The sequence below is a fragment of the Amblyomma mixtum genome, chromosome 5 (genome assembly GCF_055824585.1).
Source record: "Amblyomma mixtum isolate Tamu chromosome 5, ASM5582458v1, whole genome shotgun sequence".
Taxonomy (NCBI): Eukaryota; Metazoa; Arthropoda; class Arachnida; order Ixodida; family Ixodidae; genus Amblyomma; species Amblyomma mixtum.
This window is the reverse complement of record NC_143016.1, coordinates 205,549,125-205,566,807: the sequence shown is the minus strand read 5'-3', so window position 1 is coordinate 205,566,807 and position 17,683 is coordinate 205,549,125.

The following is a 17,683-nucleotide window of genomic DNA, read 5'->3' as shown; positions in this document are numbered from 1 at the left end:
AGATCAATTCTTGAGCATACATGCGCTGTTTGGTCACCCTTTCATGTGCGTGATGTAAAAAAAAACCTGAGTCTCTTCAAAGAAAAGCAATAAGATTTATTTACGGCAGCAAGAGAAACTAAATGAAGCGTTTTCAGTGTTCTGCAATTGAAGTGAGAAATGGCAAATTTAATTTCAATAAAATCGTTGTCATGACACTTACGACCAAAAAAGAACCATTTAAATGCACTTATAAAAAAGATCAAACAACTTATCACAAGTAGAGATTTCAGTCTTCACATTCACACCTAATGCACAGGCATATCGACCTAATTTGCTCCAAAGCACAAGCTTACCGCATATAAAAATGCCTAATAAGACCAATTCTTGAGCATACATGCGCTGTTTGGTCCCCCTACATGTGCGTGATGTAAAAAAACCTGAGTCTCTTCAAAGAAAAGCAATAAGATTTATTTACGGCAGCAAGAAAAACTAAATGAAGCGTTTTCAGTGTTCTGCGATTGAAGTGAGAAATGGCAAATTTAATTTCAAGAAAATCGTTGTCATGACACTTACGACCAAAAAAGAACCAATTAAATACACTTATAAAAACAGATCAAACAACTTATCACAAGTAAAGAGATTTCAGTCTTCACATTCACACCTAATGCACAGGCATATCGACCTAATTTGCTCCACAAGCTTACCGCATATAAATATGCGTAATAAGACCAATTCTTGAGCATACATGCACTGTTTGGTCACCCTATCATGTGCGTGATGTAAAAAAAACCTGAGTCGCTTCAAAGAAAAGCAATAAGATTTATTTACGGCAGGAAGAGAAACTAAATGAAGCGTTTTCAGTGTTCTGCGATTCAAGTGAGAAATGGCAAATTTAATTTCAAGAAAATCGTTGTCATGACACTTACGACCAAAAAAGAACCATTTAAATACACTTATAAGAACAGATCAAACAACTTATCACAAGTAAAGAGATTTCAGTCTTCACATTCAAACCTAATGCACAGGCATATCGACCTAGTTTGCTCCAAAGCACAAGCTTACCGCATATAAAAATGCCTAATAAGACCAATTCTTGAGCATACATGCGCTGTTTGGTCACCCTATCATGTGCGTGATGTAAAAAAACCGGAGTCTCTTCAAAGAAAAGCAATAAGATTTATTTACGGCAGCAAGAGAAACTAAATGAAGCGTTTTCAGTGTTCTGCGATTGAAGTGAGAAATGGCAAATTTAATTTCAAGAAAATCGTTGTCATGACACTTACGACCAAAAAAGAACCATTTAAATACACTTATAAAAACAGATCAAACAACTTATCACAAGTAAAGAGATTTCAGTCTTCACATTCACACCTAATGCACAGGCATATCGACCTAATTTGCTCCAAAGCACAAGCTTACCGCATATAAAAATGCCTAATAAAATCAATTCTTGAGCATGCATGCGCTGTTTGGTCACCCTTTCATATACGTGATGTAAAAAAACCTGTGTCTCTTCAAAGAAAAGCAATAAGATGTATTTACGGCAGCAAGAGAAACTAAATGAAGCGTTTTCAGTGTTTTGCGATCGAAGTGAGAAATGGCAAATTTAATTTCAAGAAAATCGTTGGCATGACACTTACGACCAAAAAAGAACCATTTAAATACACTTATAAAAAGACATCAAACAACTTATCACAAGTAGAGATTTCAGTCTTCACATTCACACCTAATGCACAGGCATATCGACCTAATTTGCTCCAAAGCACAAGCTTACCGCATATAAAAATGCCTAATAAGACCAATTCTTGAGCATACATGCGCTGTTTGGTCACCCTATCATGTGCGTGATGTAAAAAAAACCTGAGTCTCTTCAAAGAAAAGCGATAACATTTATTTACGGCAGGAGAGAAACTAAATGAAGCGTTTTCAGTGTTCTGCGATTCAAGTGAGAAATGGCAAATTTAATTTCAAGAAAATCGTTGTCATGAAACTTACGACCAAAAAAGAACCATTTAAATACACTTATAAAAACAGATCAAACAACTTATCACAAGTAAAGAGATTTCAGTCTTCACATTCACACCTAATGCACAGGCATATCGACCTAATTTGCTCCAAAGCACAAGCTTACCGCATATAAATATGCCTAATAAGACCAATTCTTGAGCATACATGCACTCTTTGGTCACCCTATCATGTGCGTGATGTAAAAAAAACCTGAGTCTCTTCAAAGAAAAGCGATAACATTTATTTACGGCAGGAGAGAAACTAAATGAAGCGTTTTCAGTGTTCTGCGATTCAAGTGAGAAATGGCAAATTTAATTTCAAGAAAATCGTTGTTATGACACTTACGACCAAAAAAAACCATTTAAATACACTTATAAAAACAGCTCAGAAAACTTATCACAAGTAAAGAGATTTCAGTCTTTGGGAGTAACAATCACACCTAATGCACAGACATATCGACCTAATTTGCTCCAAAGCACAAGCTTACCGCATATAAAAATGCCTAATAAGATCAATTCTAGAGCATACATGCCCTGTTTGGTCACCCTATCATGGGAGTGATGTAAAAAAAACCTGAGTCTCTTCAAAAAAAGCAATAAGATTTATTTACGGCAGCAAGAGAAACTAAATGAAGCGTTTTCAGTGTTCTGGGATTCAAGAGAGAAATGGCAAATTTAATTTCAAGAAAATCGTTGTCATGACACTTACGACCAAAAACGAACCATTTAAATACACTTATAAAAACAGATCAAACAACTTATCACAAGTAAAGAGATTTCAGTATCTGGGAGTAACATTCACACCTAATCCACAGGCATATCGACCTAATTTGCTCAAAAGCACAAGCTTACCGCATATAAAAATGCCTAATAAGATCAATTCTTGAGCATGCATGCGCTGTTTGGTCACCCTTTCATATGCGTGATGTAAAAAAACCTGTGTCTCTTCAAGGAAAAGCAATAAGATGTATTTACGGCAGCAAGAGAAACTAAATGAAGCGTTTTCAGTGTTTTGCGATCGAAGTGAGAAATGGCAAATTTAATTTCAAGAAAATCGTTGTCATGACACTTACGACCAAAAAAGAACCATTTAAATACACTTATAAAAAGACATCAAACAACTTATCACAAGTAGAGATTTCAGTCTTCACATTCACACCTAATGCACAGGCATATCGACCTAATTTGCTCCAAAGCACAAGCTTACCGCATATAAAAATGCCTAATAAGACCAATTCTTGAGCATACATGCGCTGTTTGGTCACCCTATCATGTACGTGATGCAAAAAAACCTGAGTCTCTTCAAAGAAAAGCAATAAGATTTATTTACGGCAGTAAGAGGAACTAAATGAAGCGTTTTGAGTGTTCTGCGATTCAAGTGAGAAATGGCAAATTTAATTTCAAGAAAGTCGTTGTCATGACACTTACGACCAAAAAAGAACCATTTAAATACACTTATAAAAACAGATCAAACAACTTATCACAAGTAAAGAGATTTTAGTCTTCACATTCGCACCTAATGCACAGGCATATGGACCTAATTTGCTCCAAAGCACAAGCTTACCTCATATAAAAATGCCTAATAAGATCAATTCTTGAGCATACAAGCGCTGTTTGGTCACCCTTTCATGTGCGTGATGTAAAAAAAAACCTGAGTCTCTTCAAAGAAAAGCAATAAGATTTATTTACGGCAGCAAGAGAAACTAAATGAAGCGTTTTCAGTGTTCTGCAATTGAAGTGAGAAATGGCAAATTTAATTTCAATAAAATCGTTGTCATGACACTTACGACCAAAAAAGAACCATTTAAATGCACTTATAAAAAAGATCAAACAACTTATCACAAGTAGAGATTTCAGTCTTCACATTCACACCTAATGCACAGGCATATCGACCTAATTTGCTCCAAAGCACAAGCTTACCGCATATAAAAATGCCTAATAAGACCAATTCTTGAGCATACATGCGCTGTTTGGTCCCCCTACATGTGCGTGATGTAAAAAAACCTGAGTCTCTTCAAAGAAAAGCAATAAGATTTATTTACGGCAGCAAGAAAAACTAAATGAAGCGTTTTCAGTGTTCTGCGATTGAAGTGAGAAATGGCAAATTTAATTTCAAGAAAATCGTTGTCATGACACTTACGACCAAAAAAGAACCAATTAAATACACTTATAAAAACAGATCAAACAACTTATCACAAGTAAAGAGATTTCAGTCTTCACATTCACACCTAATGCACAGGCATATCGACCTAATTTGCTCCACAAGCTTACCGCATATAAATATGCGTAATAAGACCAATTCTTGAGCATACATGCACTGTTTGGTCACCCTATCATGTGCGTGATGTAAAAAAAACCTGAGTCGCTTCAAAGAAAAGCAATAAGATTTATTTACGGCAGGAAGAGAAACTAAATGAAGCGTTTTCAGTGTTCTGCGATTCAAGTGAGAAATGGCAAATTTAATTTCAAGAAAATCGTTGTCATGACACTTACGACCAAAAAAGAACCATTTAAATACACTTATAAGAACAGATCAAACAACTTATCACAAGTAAAGAGATTTCAGTCTTCACATTCAAACCTAATGCACAGGCATATCGACCTAGTTTGCTCCAAAGCACAAGCTTACCGCATATAAAAATGCCTAATAAGACCAATTCTTGAGCATACATGCGCTGTTTGGTCACCCTATCATGTGCGTGATGTAAAAAAACCGGAGTCTCTTCAAAGAAAAGCAATAAGATTTATTTACGGCAGCAAGAGAAACTAAATGAAGCGTTTTCAGTGTTCTGCGATTGAAGTGAGAAATGGCGAATTTAATTTCAAGAAAATCGTTGTCATGACACTTACGACCAAAAAAGAACCATTTAAATACACTTATAAAAACAGATCAAACAACTTATCACAAGTAAAGAGATTTCAGTCTTCACATTCACACCTAATGCACAGGCATATCGACCTAATTTGCTCCAAAGCACAAGCTTACCGCATATAAAAATGCCTAATAAAATCAATTCTTGAGCATGCATGCGCTGTTTGGTCACCCTTTCATATACGTGATGTAAAAAAACCTGTGTCTCTTCAAAGAAAAGCAATAAGATGTATTTACGGCAGCAAGAGAAACTAAATGAAGCGTTTTCAGTGTTTTGCGATCGAAGTGAGAAATGGCAAATTTAATTTCAAGAAAATCGTTGGCATGACACTTACGACCAAAAAAGAACCATTTAAATACACTTATAAAAAGACATCAAACAACTTATCACAAGTAGAGATTTCAGTCTTCACATTCACACCTAATGCACAGGCATATCGACCTAATTTGCTCCAAAGCACAAGCTTACGGCATATAAAAATGCCTAATAAGACCAATTCTTGAGCATACATGCGCTGTTTGGTCACCCTATCATGTACGTGATGCAAAAAAACCTGAGTCTCTTCAAAGAAAAGCAATAAGATTTATTTACAGCAGCAAGAGAAACTAAATGAAGCGTTTTCAGTGTTCTGCGATTGAAGTGAGAAATGGCAAATTTAATTTCAAGAAAATCGTTGTCATGAAACTTACGACCAAAAAAGAACCATTTAAATACACTTATAAAAACAGATCAAACAACTTATCACAAGTAAAGAGATTTCAGTCTTCACATTCACACCTAATGCACAGGCATATCGACCTAATTTGCTCCAAAGCACAAGCTTACCGCATATAAATATGCCTAATAAGACCAATTCTTGAGCATACATGCACTCTTTGGTCACCCTATCATGTGCGTGATGTAAAAAAAACCTGAGTCTCTTCAAAGAAAAGCGATAACATTTATTTACGGCAGGAGAGAAACTAAATGAAGCGTTTTCAGTGTTCTGCGATTCAAGTGAGAAATGGCAAATTTAATTTCAAGAAAATCGTTGTCATGACACTTACGACCAAAAAAAACCATTTAAATACACTTATAAAAACAGCTCAAAAAACTTATCACAAGTAAAGAGATTTCAGTCTTTGGGAGTAACATTCACACCTAATGCACAGACATATCGACCTAATTTGCTCCAAAGCACAAGCTTACCGCATATAAAAATGCCTAATAAGATCAATTCTAGAGCATACATGCCCTGTTTGGTCACCCTATCATGGGAGTGATGTAAAAAAAACCTGAGTCTCTTCAAAAAAAGCAATAAGATTTATTTACGGCAGCAAGAGAAACTAAATGAAGCGTTTTCAGTGTTCTGGGATTCAAGAGAGAAATGGCAAATTTAATTTCAAGAAAATCGTTGTCATGACACTTACGACCAAAAACGAACCATTTAAATACACTTATAAAAACAGATCAAACAACTTATCACAAGTAAAGAGATTTCAGTATCTGGGAGTAACATTCACACCTAATCCACAGGCATATCGACCTAATTTGCTCAAAAGCACAAGCTTACCGCATATAAAAATGCCTAATAAGACCAATTCTTGATCATACATGCGCTGTTTGGTCACCCTATCATGTGCGTGATGTAAAAAAACCTGAGTCTCTTCAAAGAAAAGCAATAAAATTTATTTACGGCAGCAAGAGAAACTAAATGAAGCGTTTTCAGTGTTCTGCGATTCAAGAGAGAAATGGCAAATTTAATTTCAAGAAAATCGTTGTCATGACACTTACGACCAAAAACGAACCATTTAAATACACTTATAAAAACAGATCAAACAACTTATCACAAGTAAAGAGATTTCAGTATCTGGGAGTAACATTCACACCTAATGCACAGGCATATCGACCTAGTTTGCTCCAAAGCACAAGCTTACCGCATATAAAAATGCCTAATAAGACCAATTCTTGAGCATACATGCGCTGTTTGGTCACCCTATCATGTGCGTGATGTAAAAAAACCGGAGTCTCTTCAAAGAAAAGCAATAAGATTTATTTACGGCAGCAAGAGAAACTAAATGAAGCGTTTTCAGTGTTCTGCGATTGAAGTGAGAAATGGCAAATTTAATTTCAAGAAAATCGTTGTCATGACACTTACGACCAAAAAAGAACCATTTAAATACACTTATAAAAACAGATCAAACAACTTATCACAAGTAAAGAGATTTCAGTCTTCACATTCACACCTAATGCACAGGCATATCGACCTAATTTGCTCCAAAGCACAAGCTTACCGCATATAAAAATGCCTAATAAAATCAATTCTTGAGCATGCATGCGCTGTTTGGTCACCCTTTCATATGCGTGATGTAAAAAAACCTGTGTCTCTTCAAAGAAAAGCAATAAGATGTATTTACGGCAGCAAGAGAAACTAAATGAAGCGTTTTCAGTGTTTTGCGATCGAAGTGAGAAATGGCAAATTTAATTTCAAGAAAATCGTTGGCATGACACTTACGACCAAAAAAGAACCATTTAAATACACTTATAAAAAGACATCAAACAACTTATCACAAGTAGAGATTTCAGTCTTCACATTCACACCTAATGCACAGGCATATCGACCTAATTTGCTCCAAAGCACAAGCTTACCGCATATAAAAATGCCTAATAAGACCAATTCTTGAGCATACATGCGCTGTTTGGTCACCCTATCATGTACGTGATGCAAAAAAACCTGAGTCTCTTCAAAGAAAAGCAATAACATTTATTTACGGCAGGAGAGAAACTAAATGAAGCGTTTTCAGTGTTCTGCGATTCAAGTGAGAAATGGCAAATTTAATTTCAAGAAAATCGTTGTCATGACACTTACGACCAAAAAAAACCATTTAAATACACTTATAAAAACAGCTCAGAAAACTTATCACAAGTAAAGAGATTTCAGTCTTTGGGAGTAACATTCACACCTAATGCACAGACATATCGACCTAATTTGCTCCAAAGCACAAGCTTACCGCATATAAAAATGCCTAATAAGATCAATTCTAGAGCATACATGCCCTGTTTGGTCACCCTATCATGGGAGTGATGTAAAAAAAACCTGAGTCTCTTCAAAAAAAGCAATAAGATTTATTTACGGCAGCAAGAGAAACTAAATGAAGCGTTTTCAGTGTTCTGGGATTCAAGAGAGAAATGGCAAATTTAATTTCAAGAAAATCGTTGTCATGACACTTACGACCAAAAACGAACCATTTAAATACACTTATAAAAACAGATCAAACAACTTATCACAAGTAAAGAGATTTCAGTATCTGGGAGTAACATTCACACCTAATCCACAGGCATATCGACCTAATTTGCTCAAAAGCACAAGCTTACCGCATATAAAAATGCCTAATAAGATCAATTCTTGAGCATGCATGCGCTGTTTGGTCACCCTTTCATATGCGTGATGTAAAAAAACCTGTGTCTCTTCAAGGAAAAGCAATAAGATGTATTTACGGCAGCAAGAGAAACTAAATGAAGCGTTTTCAGTGTTTTGCGATCGAAGTGAGAAATGGCAAATTTAATTTCAAGAAAATCGTTGTCATGACACTTACGACCAAAAAAGAACCATTTAAATACACTTATAAAAAGACATCAAACAACTTATCACAAGTAGAGATTTCAGTCTTCACATTCACACCTAATGCACAGGCATATCGACCTAATTTGCTCCAAAGCACAAGCTTACCGCATATAAAAATGCCTAATAAGACCAATTCTTGAGCATACATGCGCTGTTTGGTCACCCTATCATGTACGTGATGCAAAAAAACCTGAGTCTCTTCAAAGAAAAGCAATAAGATTTATTTACGGCAGTAAGAGGAACTAAATGAAGCGTTTTGAGTGTTCTGCGATTCAAGTGAGAAATGGCAAATTTAATTTCAAGAAAGTCGTTGTCATGACACTTACGACCAAAAAAGAACCATTTAAATACACTTATAAAAACAGATCAAACAACTTATCACAAGTAAAGAGATTTTAGTCTTCACATTCACACCTAATGCACAGGCATATGGACCTAATTTGCTCCAAAGCACAAGCTTACCTCATATAAAAATGCCTAATAAGATCAATTCTTGAGCATACATGCGCTGTTTGGTCACCCTTTCATGTGCGTGATGTAAAAAAAAACCTGAGTCTCTTCAAAGAAAAGCAATAAGATTTATTTACGGCAGCAAGAGAAACTAAATGAAGCGTTTTCAGTGTTCTGCAATTGAAGTGAGAAATGGCAAATTTAATTTCAAGAAAATCGTTGTCATGACACTTACGACCAAAAAAGAACCATTTAAATGCACTTATAAGAACAGATCAAACAACTTATCACAAGTAAAGAGATTTCAGTCTTTGGGAGTAACATTCACACCTAATGCACAGACATATCGACCTAATTTGCTCCAAAGCACAAGCTTACCGCATATAAAAATGCCTAATAAGATCAATTCTAGAGCATACATGCCCTGTTTGGTCACCCTATCATGGGAGTGATGTAAAAAAAACCTGAGTCTCTTCAAAAAAAGCAATAAGATTTATTTACGGCAGCAAGAGAAACTAAATGAAGCGTTTTCAGTGTTCTGGGATTCAAGAGAGAAATGGCAAATTTAATTTCAAGAAAATCGTTGTCATGACACTTACGACCAAAAACGAACCATTTAAATACACTTATAAAAACAGATCAAACAACTTATCACAAGTAAAGAGATTTCAGTATCTGGGAGTAACATTCACACCTAATCCACAGGCATATCGACCTAATTTGCTCAAAAGCACAAGCTTACCGCATATAAAAATGCCTAATAAGATCAATTCTTGAGCATGCATGCGCTGTTTGGTCACCCTTTCATATGCGTGATGTAAAAAAACCTGTGTCTCTTCAAGGAAAAGCAATAAGATGTATTTACGGCAGCAAGAGAAACTAAATGAAGCGTTTTCAGTGTTTTGCGATCGAAGTGAGAAATGGCAAATTTAATTTCAAGAAAATCGTTGTCATGACACTTACGACCAAAAAAGAACCATTTAAATACACTTATAAAAAGACATCAAACAACTTATCACAAGTAGAGATTTCAGTCTTCACATTCACACCTAATGCACAGGCATATCGACCTAATTTGCTCCAAAGCACAAGCTTACCGCATATAAAAATGCCTAATAAGACCAATTCTTGAGCATACATGCGCTGTTTGGTCACCCTATCATGTACGTGATGCAAAAAAACCTGAGTCTCTTCAAAGAAAAGCAATAAGATTTATTTACGGCAGTAAGAGGAACTAAATGAAGCGTTTTGAGTGTTCTGCGATTCAAGTGAGAAATGGCAAATTTAATTTCAAGAAAGTCGTTGTCATGACACTTACGACCAAAAAAGAACCATTTAAATACACTTATAAAAACAGATCAAACAACTTATCACAAGTAAAGAGATTTTAGTCTTCACATTCACACCTAATGCACAGGCATATGGACCTAATTTGCTCCAAAGCACAAGCTTACCTCATATAAAAATGCCTAATAAGATCAATTCTTGAGCATACATGCGCTGTTTGGTCACCCTTTCATGTGCGTGATGTAAAAAAAAACCTGAGTCTCTTCAAAGAAAAGCAATAAGATTTATTTACGGCAGCAAGAGAAACTAAATGAAGCGTTTTCAGTGTTCTGCAATTGAAGTGAGAAATGGCAAATTTAATTTCAAGAAAATCGTTGTCATGACACTTACGACCAAAAAAGAACCATTTAAATGCACTTATAAGAACAGATCAAACAACTTATCACAAGTAAAGAGATTTCAGTCTTCACATTCAAACCTAATGCACAGGCATATCGACCTAATTTGCTCCAAAGCACAAGCTTACCGCATATAAAAATGCCTAATAAGACCAATTCTTGAGCATACATGCGCTGTTTGGTCACCCTATCATGTGCGTGATGTAAAAAAACCGGAGTCTCTTCAAAGAAAAGCAATCAGATTTATTTACGGCAGCAAGAGAAACTAAATGAAGCGTTTTCAGTGTTCTGCGATTGAAGTGAGAAATGGCAAATTTAATTTCAAGAAAATCGTTGTCATGACACTTACGACCAAAAAAGAACCATTTAAATACACTTATAAAAACAGATCAAACAACTTATCACAAGTAAAGAGATTTCAGTCTTCACATTCACACCTAATGCACAGGCATATCGACCTAATTTGCTCCAAAGCACAAGCTTACCGCATATAAAAATGCCTAATAAAATCAATTCTTGAGCATGCATGCGCTGTTTGGTCACCCTTTCATATGCGTGATGTAAAAAAACCTGTGTCTCTTCAAAGAAAAGCAATAAGATGTATTTACGGCAGCAAGAGAAACTAAATGAAGCGTTTTCAGTGTTTTGCGATCGAAGTGAGAAATGGCAAATTTAATTTCAAGAAAATCGTTGGCATGACACTTACGACCAAAAAAGAACCATTTAAATACACTTATAAAAAGACATCAAACAACTTATCACAAGTAGAGATTTCAGTCTTCACATTCACACCTAATGCACAGGCATATCGACCTAATTTGCTCCAAAGCACAAGCTTACCGCATATAAAAATGCCTAATAAGACCAATTCTTGAGCATACATGCGCTGTTTGGTCACCCTATCATGTACGTGATGCAAAAAAACCTGAGTCTCTTCAAAGAAAAGCAATAACATTTATTTACGGCAGGAGAGAAACTAAATGAAGCGTTTTCAGTGTTCTGCGATTCAAGTGAGAAATGGCAAATTTAATTTCAAGAAAATCGTTGTCATGACACTTACGACCAAAAAAAACCATTTAAATACACTTATAAAAACAGCTCAGAAAACTTATCACAAGTAAAGAGATTTCAGTCTTTGGGAGTAACATTCACACCTAATGCACAGACATATCGACCTAATTTGCTCCAAAGCACAAGCTTACCGCATATAAAAATGCCTAATAAGATCAATTCTAGAGCATACATGCCCTGTTTGGTCACCCTATCATGGGAGTGATGTAAAAAAAACCTGAGTCTCTTCAAAAAAAGCAATAAGATTTATTTACGGCAGCAAGAGAAACTAAATGAAGCGTTTTCAGTGTTCTGGGATTCAAGAGAGAAATGGCAAATTTAATTTCAAGAAAATCGTTGTCATGACACTTACGACCAAAAACGAACCATTTAAATACACTTATAAAAACAGATCAAACAACTTATCACAAGTAAAGAGATTTCAGTATCTGGGAGTAACATTCACACCTAATCCACAGGCATATCGACCTAATTTGCTCAAAAGCACAAGCTTACCGCATATAAAAATGCCTAATAAGATCAATTCTTGAGCATGCATGCGCTGTTTGGTCACCCTTTCATATGCGTGATGTAAAAAAACCTGTGTCTCTTCAAGGAAAAGCAATAAGATGTATTTACGGCAGCAAGAGAAACTAAATGAAGCGTTTTCAGTGTTTTGCGATCGAAGTGAGAAATGGCAAATTTAATTTCAAGAAAATCGTTGTCATGACACTTACGACCAAAAAAGAACCATTTAAATACACTTATAAAAAGACATCAAACAACTTATCACAAGTAGAGATTTCAGTCTTCACATTCACACCTAATGCACAGGCATATCGACCTAATTTGCTCCAAAGCACAAGCTTACCGCATATAAAAATGCCTAATAAGACCAATTCTTGAGCATACATGCGCTGTTTGGTCACCCTATCATGTACGTGATGCAAAAAAACCTGAGTCTCTTCAAAGAAAAGCAATAAGATTTATTTACGGCAGTAAGAGGAACTAAATGAAGCGTTTTGAGTGTTCTGCGATTCAAGTGAGAAATGGCAAATTTAATTTCAAGAAAGTCGTTGTCATGACACTTACGACCAAAAAAGAACCATTTAAATACACTTATAAAAACAGATCAAACAACTTATCACAAGTAAAGAGATTTTAGTCTTCACATTCGCACCTAATGCACAGGCATATGGACCTAATTTGCTCCAAAGCACAAGCTTACCTCATATAAAAATGCCTAATAAGATCAATTCTTGAGCATACATGCGCTGTTTGGTCACCCTTTCATGTGCGTGATGTAAAAAAAAACCTGAGTCTCTTCAAAGAAAAGCAATAAGATTTATTTACGGCAGCAAGAGAAACTAAATGAAGCGTTTTCAGTGTTCTGCAATTGAAGTGAGAAATGGCAAATTTAATTTCAATAAAATCGTTGTCATGACACTTACGACCAAAAAAGAACCATTTAAATGCACTTATAAAAAAGATCAAACAACTTATCACAAGTAGAGATTTCAGTCTTCACATTCACACCTAATGCACAGGCATATCGACCTAATTTGCTCCAAAGCACAAGCTTACCGCATATAAAAATGCCTAATAAGACCAATTCTTGAGCATACATGCGCTGTTTGGTCCCCCTACATGTGCGTGATGTAAAAAAACCTGAGTCTCTTCAAAGAAAAGCAATAAGATTTATTTACGGCAGCAAGAAAAACTAAATGAAGCGTTTTCAGTGTTCTGCGATTGAAGTGAGAAATGGCAAATTTAATTTCAAGAAAATCGTTGTCATGACACTTACGACCAAAAAAGAACCAATTAAATACACTTATAAAAACAGATCAAACAACTTATCACAAGTAAAGAGATTTCAGTCTTCACATTCACACCTAATGCACAGGCATATCGACCTAATTTGCTCCACAAGCTTACCGCATATAAATATGCGTAATAAGACCAATTCTTGAGCATACATGCACTGTTTGGTCACCCTATCATGTGCGTGATGTAAAAAAAACCTGAGTCGCTTCAAAGAAAAGCAATAAGATTTATTTACGGCAGGAAGAGAAACTAAATGAAGCGTTTTCAGTGTTCTGCGATTCAAGTGAGAAATGGCAAATTTAATTTCAAGAAAATCGTTGTCATGACACTTACGACCAAAAAAGAACCATTTAAATACACTTATAAGAACAGATCAAACAACTTATCACAAGTAAAGAGATTTCAGTCTTCACATTCAAACCTAATGCACAGGCATATCGACCTAGTTTGCTCCAAAGCACAAGCTTACCGCATATAAAAATGCCTAATAAGACCAATTCTTGAGCATACATGCGCTGTTTGGTCACCCTATCATGTGCGTGATGTAAAAAAACCGGAGTCTCTTCAAAGAAAAGCAATAAGATTTATTTACGGCAGCAAGAGAAACTAAATGAAGCGTTTTCAGTGTTCTGCGATTGAAGTGAGAAATGGCAAATTTAATTTCAATAAAATCGTTGTCATGACACTTACGACCAAAAAAGAACCATTTAAATACACTTATAAAAACAGATCAAACAACTTATCACAAGTAAAGAGATTTCAGTCTTCACATTCACACCTAATGCACAGGCATATCGACCTAATTTGCTCCAAAGCACAAGCTTACCGCATATAAAAATGCCTAATAAAATCAATTCTTGAGCATGCATGCGCTGTTTGGTCACCCTTTCATATACGTGATGTAAAAAAACCTGTGTCTCTTCAAAGCAAAGCAATAAGATGTATTTACGGCAGCAAGAGAAACTAAATGAAGCGTTTTCAGTGTTTTGCGATCGAAGTGAGAAATGGCAAATTTAATTTCAAGAAAATCGTTGGCATGACACTTACGACCAAAAAAGAACCATTTAAATACACTTATAAAAAGACATCAAACAACTTATCACAAGTAGAGATTTCAGTCTTCACATTCACACCTAATGCACAGGCATATCGACCTAATTTGCTCCAAAGCACAAGCTTACCGCATATAAAAATGCCTAATAAGACCAATTCTTGAGCATACATGCGCTGTTTGGTCACCCTATCATGTACGTGATGCAAAAAAACCTGAGTCTCTTCAAAGAAAAGCAATAAGATTTATTTACAGCAGCAAGAGAAACTAAATGAAGCGTTTTCAGTGTTCTGCGATTGAAGTGAGAAATGGCAAATTTAATTTCAAGAAAATCGTTGTCATGAAACTTACGACCAAAAAAGAACCATTTAAATACACTTATAAAAACAGATCAAACAACTTATCACAAGTAAAGAGATTTCAGTCTTCACATTCACACCTAATGCACAGGCATATCGACCTAATTTGCTCCAAAGCACAAGCTTACCGCATATAAATATGCCTAATAAGACCAATTCTTGAGCATACATGCACTCTTTGGTCACCCTATCATGTGCGTGATGTAAAAAAAACCTGAGTCTCTTCAAAGAAAAGCGATAACATTTATTTACGGCAGGAGAGAAACTAAATGAAGCGTTTTCAGTGTTCTGGGATTCAAGTGAGAAATGGCAAATTTAATTTCAAGAAAATCGTTGTCATGACACTTACGACCAAAAAAAACCATTTAAATACACTTATAAAAACAGCTCAGAAAACTTATCACAAGTAAAGAGATTTCAGTCTTTGGGAGTAACATTCACACCTAATGCACAGACATATCGACCTAATTTGCTCCAAAGCACAAGCTTACCGCATATAAAAATGCCTAATAAGATCAATTCTAGAGCATACATGCCCTGTTTGGTCACCCTATCATGGGAGTGATGTAAAAAAAACCTGAGTCTCTTCAAAAAAAGCAATAAGATTTATTTACGGCAGCAAGAGAAACTAAATGAAGCGTTTTCAGTGTTCTGGGATTCAAGAGAGAAATGGCAAATTTAATTTCAAGAAAATCGTTGTCATGACACTTACGACCAAAAACGAACCATTTAAATACACTTATAAAAACAGATCAAACAACTTATCACAAGTAAAGAGATTTCAGTATCTGGGAGTAACATTCACACCTAATCCACAGGCATATCGACCTAATTTGCTCAAAAGCACAAGCTTACCGCATATAAAAATGCCTAATAAGATCAATTCTTGAGCATGCATGCGCTGTTTGGTCACCCTTTCATATGCGTGATGTAAAAAAACCTGTGTCTCTTCAAGGAAAAGCAATAAGATGTATTTACGGCAGCAAGAGAAACTAAATGAAGCGTTTTCAGTGTTTTGCGATCGAAGTGAGAAATGGCAAATTTAATTTCAAGAAAATCGTTGTCATGACACTTACGACCAAAAAAGAACCATTTAAATACACTTATAAAAAGACATCAAACAACTTATCACAAGTAGAGATTTCAGTCTTCACATTCACACCTAATGCACAGGCATATCGACCTAATTTGCTCCAAAGCACAAGCTTACCGCATATAAAAATGCCTAATAAGACCAATTCTTGAGCATACATGCGCTGTTTGGTCACCCTATCATGTACGTGATGCAAAAAAACCTGAGTCTCTTCAAAGAAAAGCAATAAGATTTATTTACGGCAGTAAGAGGAACTAAATGAAGCGTTTTGAGTGTTCTGCGATTCAAGTGAGAAATGGCAAATTTAATTTCAAGAAAGTCGTTGTCATGACACTTACGACCAAAAAAGAACCATTTAAATACACTTATAAAAACAGATCAAACAACTTATCACAAGTAAAGAGATTTTAGTCTTCACATTCGCACCTAATGCACAGGCATATGGACCTAATTTGCTCCAAAGCACAAGCTTACCTCATATAAAAATGCCTAATAAGATCAATTCTTGAGCATACATGCGCTGTTTGGTCACCCTTTCATGTGCGTGATGTAAAAAAAAACCTGAGTCTCTTCAAAGAAAAGCAATAAGATTTATTTACGGCAGCAAGAGAAACTAAATGAAGCGTTTTCAGTGTTCTGCAATTGAAGTGAGAAATGGCAAATTTAATTTCAATAAAATCGTTGTCATGACACTTACGACCAAAAAAGAACCATTTAAATGCACTTATAAAAAAGATCAAACAACTTATCACAAGTAGAGATTTCAGTCTTCACATTCACACCTAATGCACAGGCATATCGACCTAATTTGCTCCAAAGCACAAGCTTACCGCATATAAAAATGCCTAATAAGACCAATTCTTGAGCATACATGCGCTGTTTGGTCCCCCTACATGTGCGTGATGTAAAAAAACCTGAGTCTCTTCAAAGAAAAGCAATAAGATTTATTTACGGCAGCAAGAAAAACTAAATGAAGCGTTTTCAGTGTTCTGCGATTGAAGTGAGAAATGGCAAATTTAATTTCAAGAAAATCGTTGTCATGACACTTACGACCAAAAAAGAACCAATTAAATACACTTATAAAAACAGATCAAACAACTTATCACAAGTAAAGAGATTTCAGTCTTCACATTCACACCTAATGCACAGGCATATCGACCTAATTTGCTCCACAAGCTTACCGCATATAAATATGCGTAATAAGACCAATTCTTGAGCATACATGCACTGTTTGGTCACCCTATCATGTGCGTGATGTAAAAAAAACCTGAGTCGCTTCAAAGAAAAGCAATAAGATTTATTTACGGCAGGAAGAGAAACTAAATGAAGCGTTTTCAGTGTTCTGCGATTCAAGTGAGAAATGGCAAATTTAATTTCAAGAAAATCGTTGTCATGACACTTACGACCAAAAAAGAACCATTTAAATACACTTATAAGAACAGATCAAACAACTTATCACAAGTAAAGAGATTTCAGTCTTCACATTCAAACCTAATGCACAGGCATATCGACCTAGTTTGCTCCAAAGCACAAGCTTACCGCATATAAAAATGCCTAATAAGACCAATTCTTAATCATACATGCGCTGTTTGGTCACCCTATCATGTGCGTGATGTAAAAAAACCTGAGTCTCTTCAAAGAAAAGCAATAAGATTTATTTACGGCAGCAAGAGAAACTAAATGAAGCGTTTTCAGTGTTCTGGGAT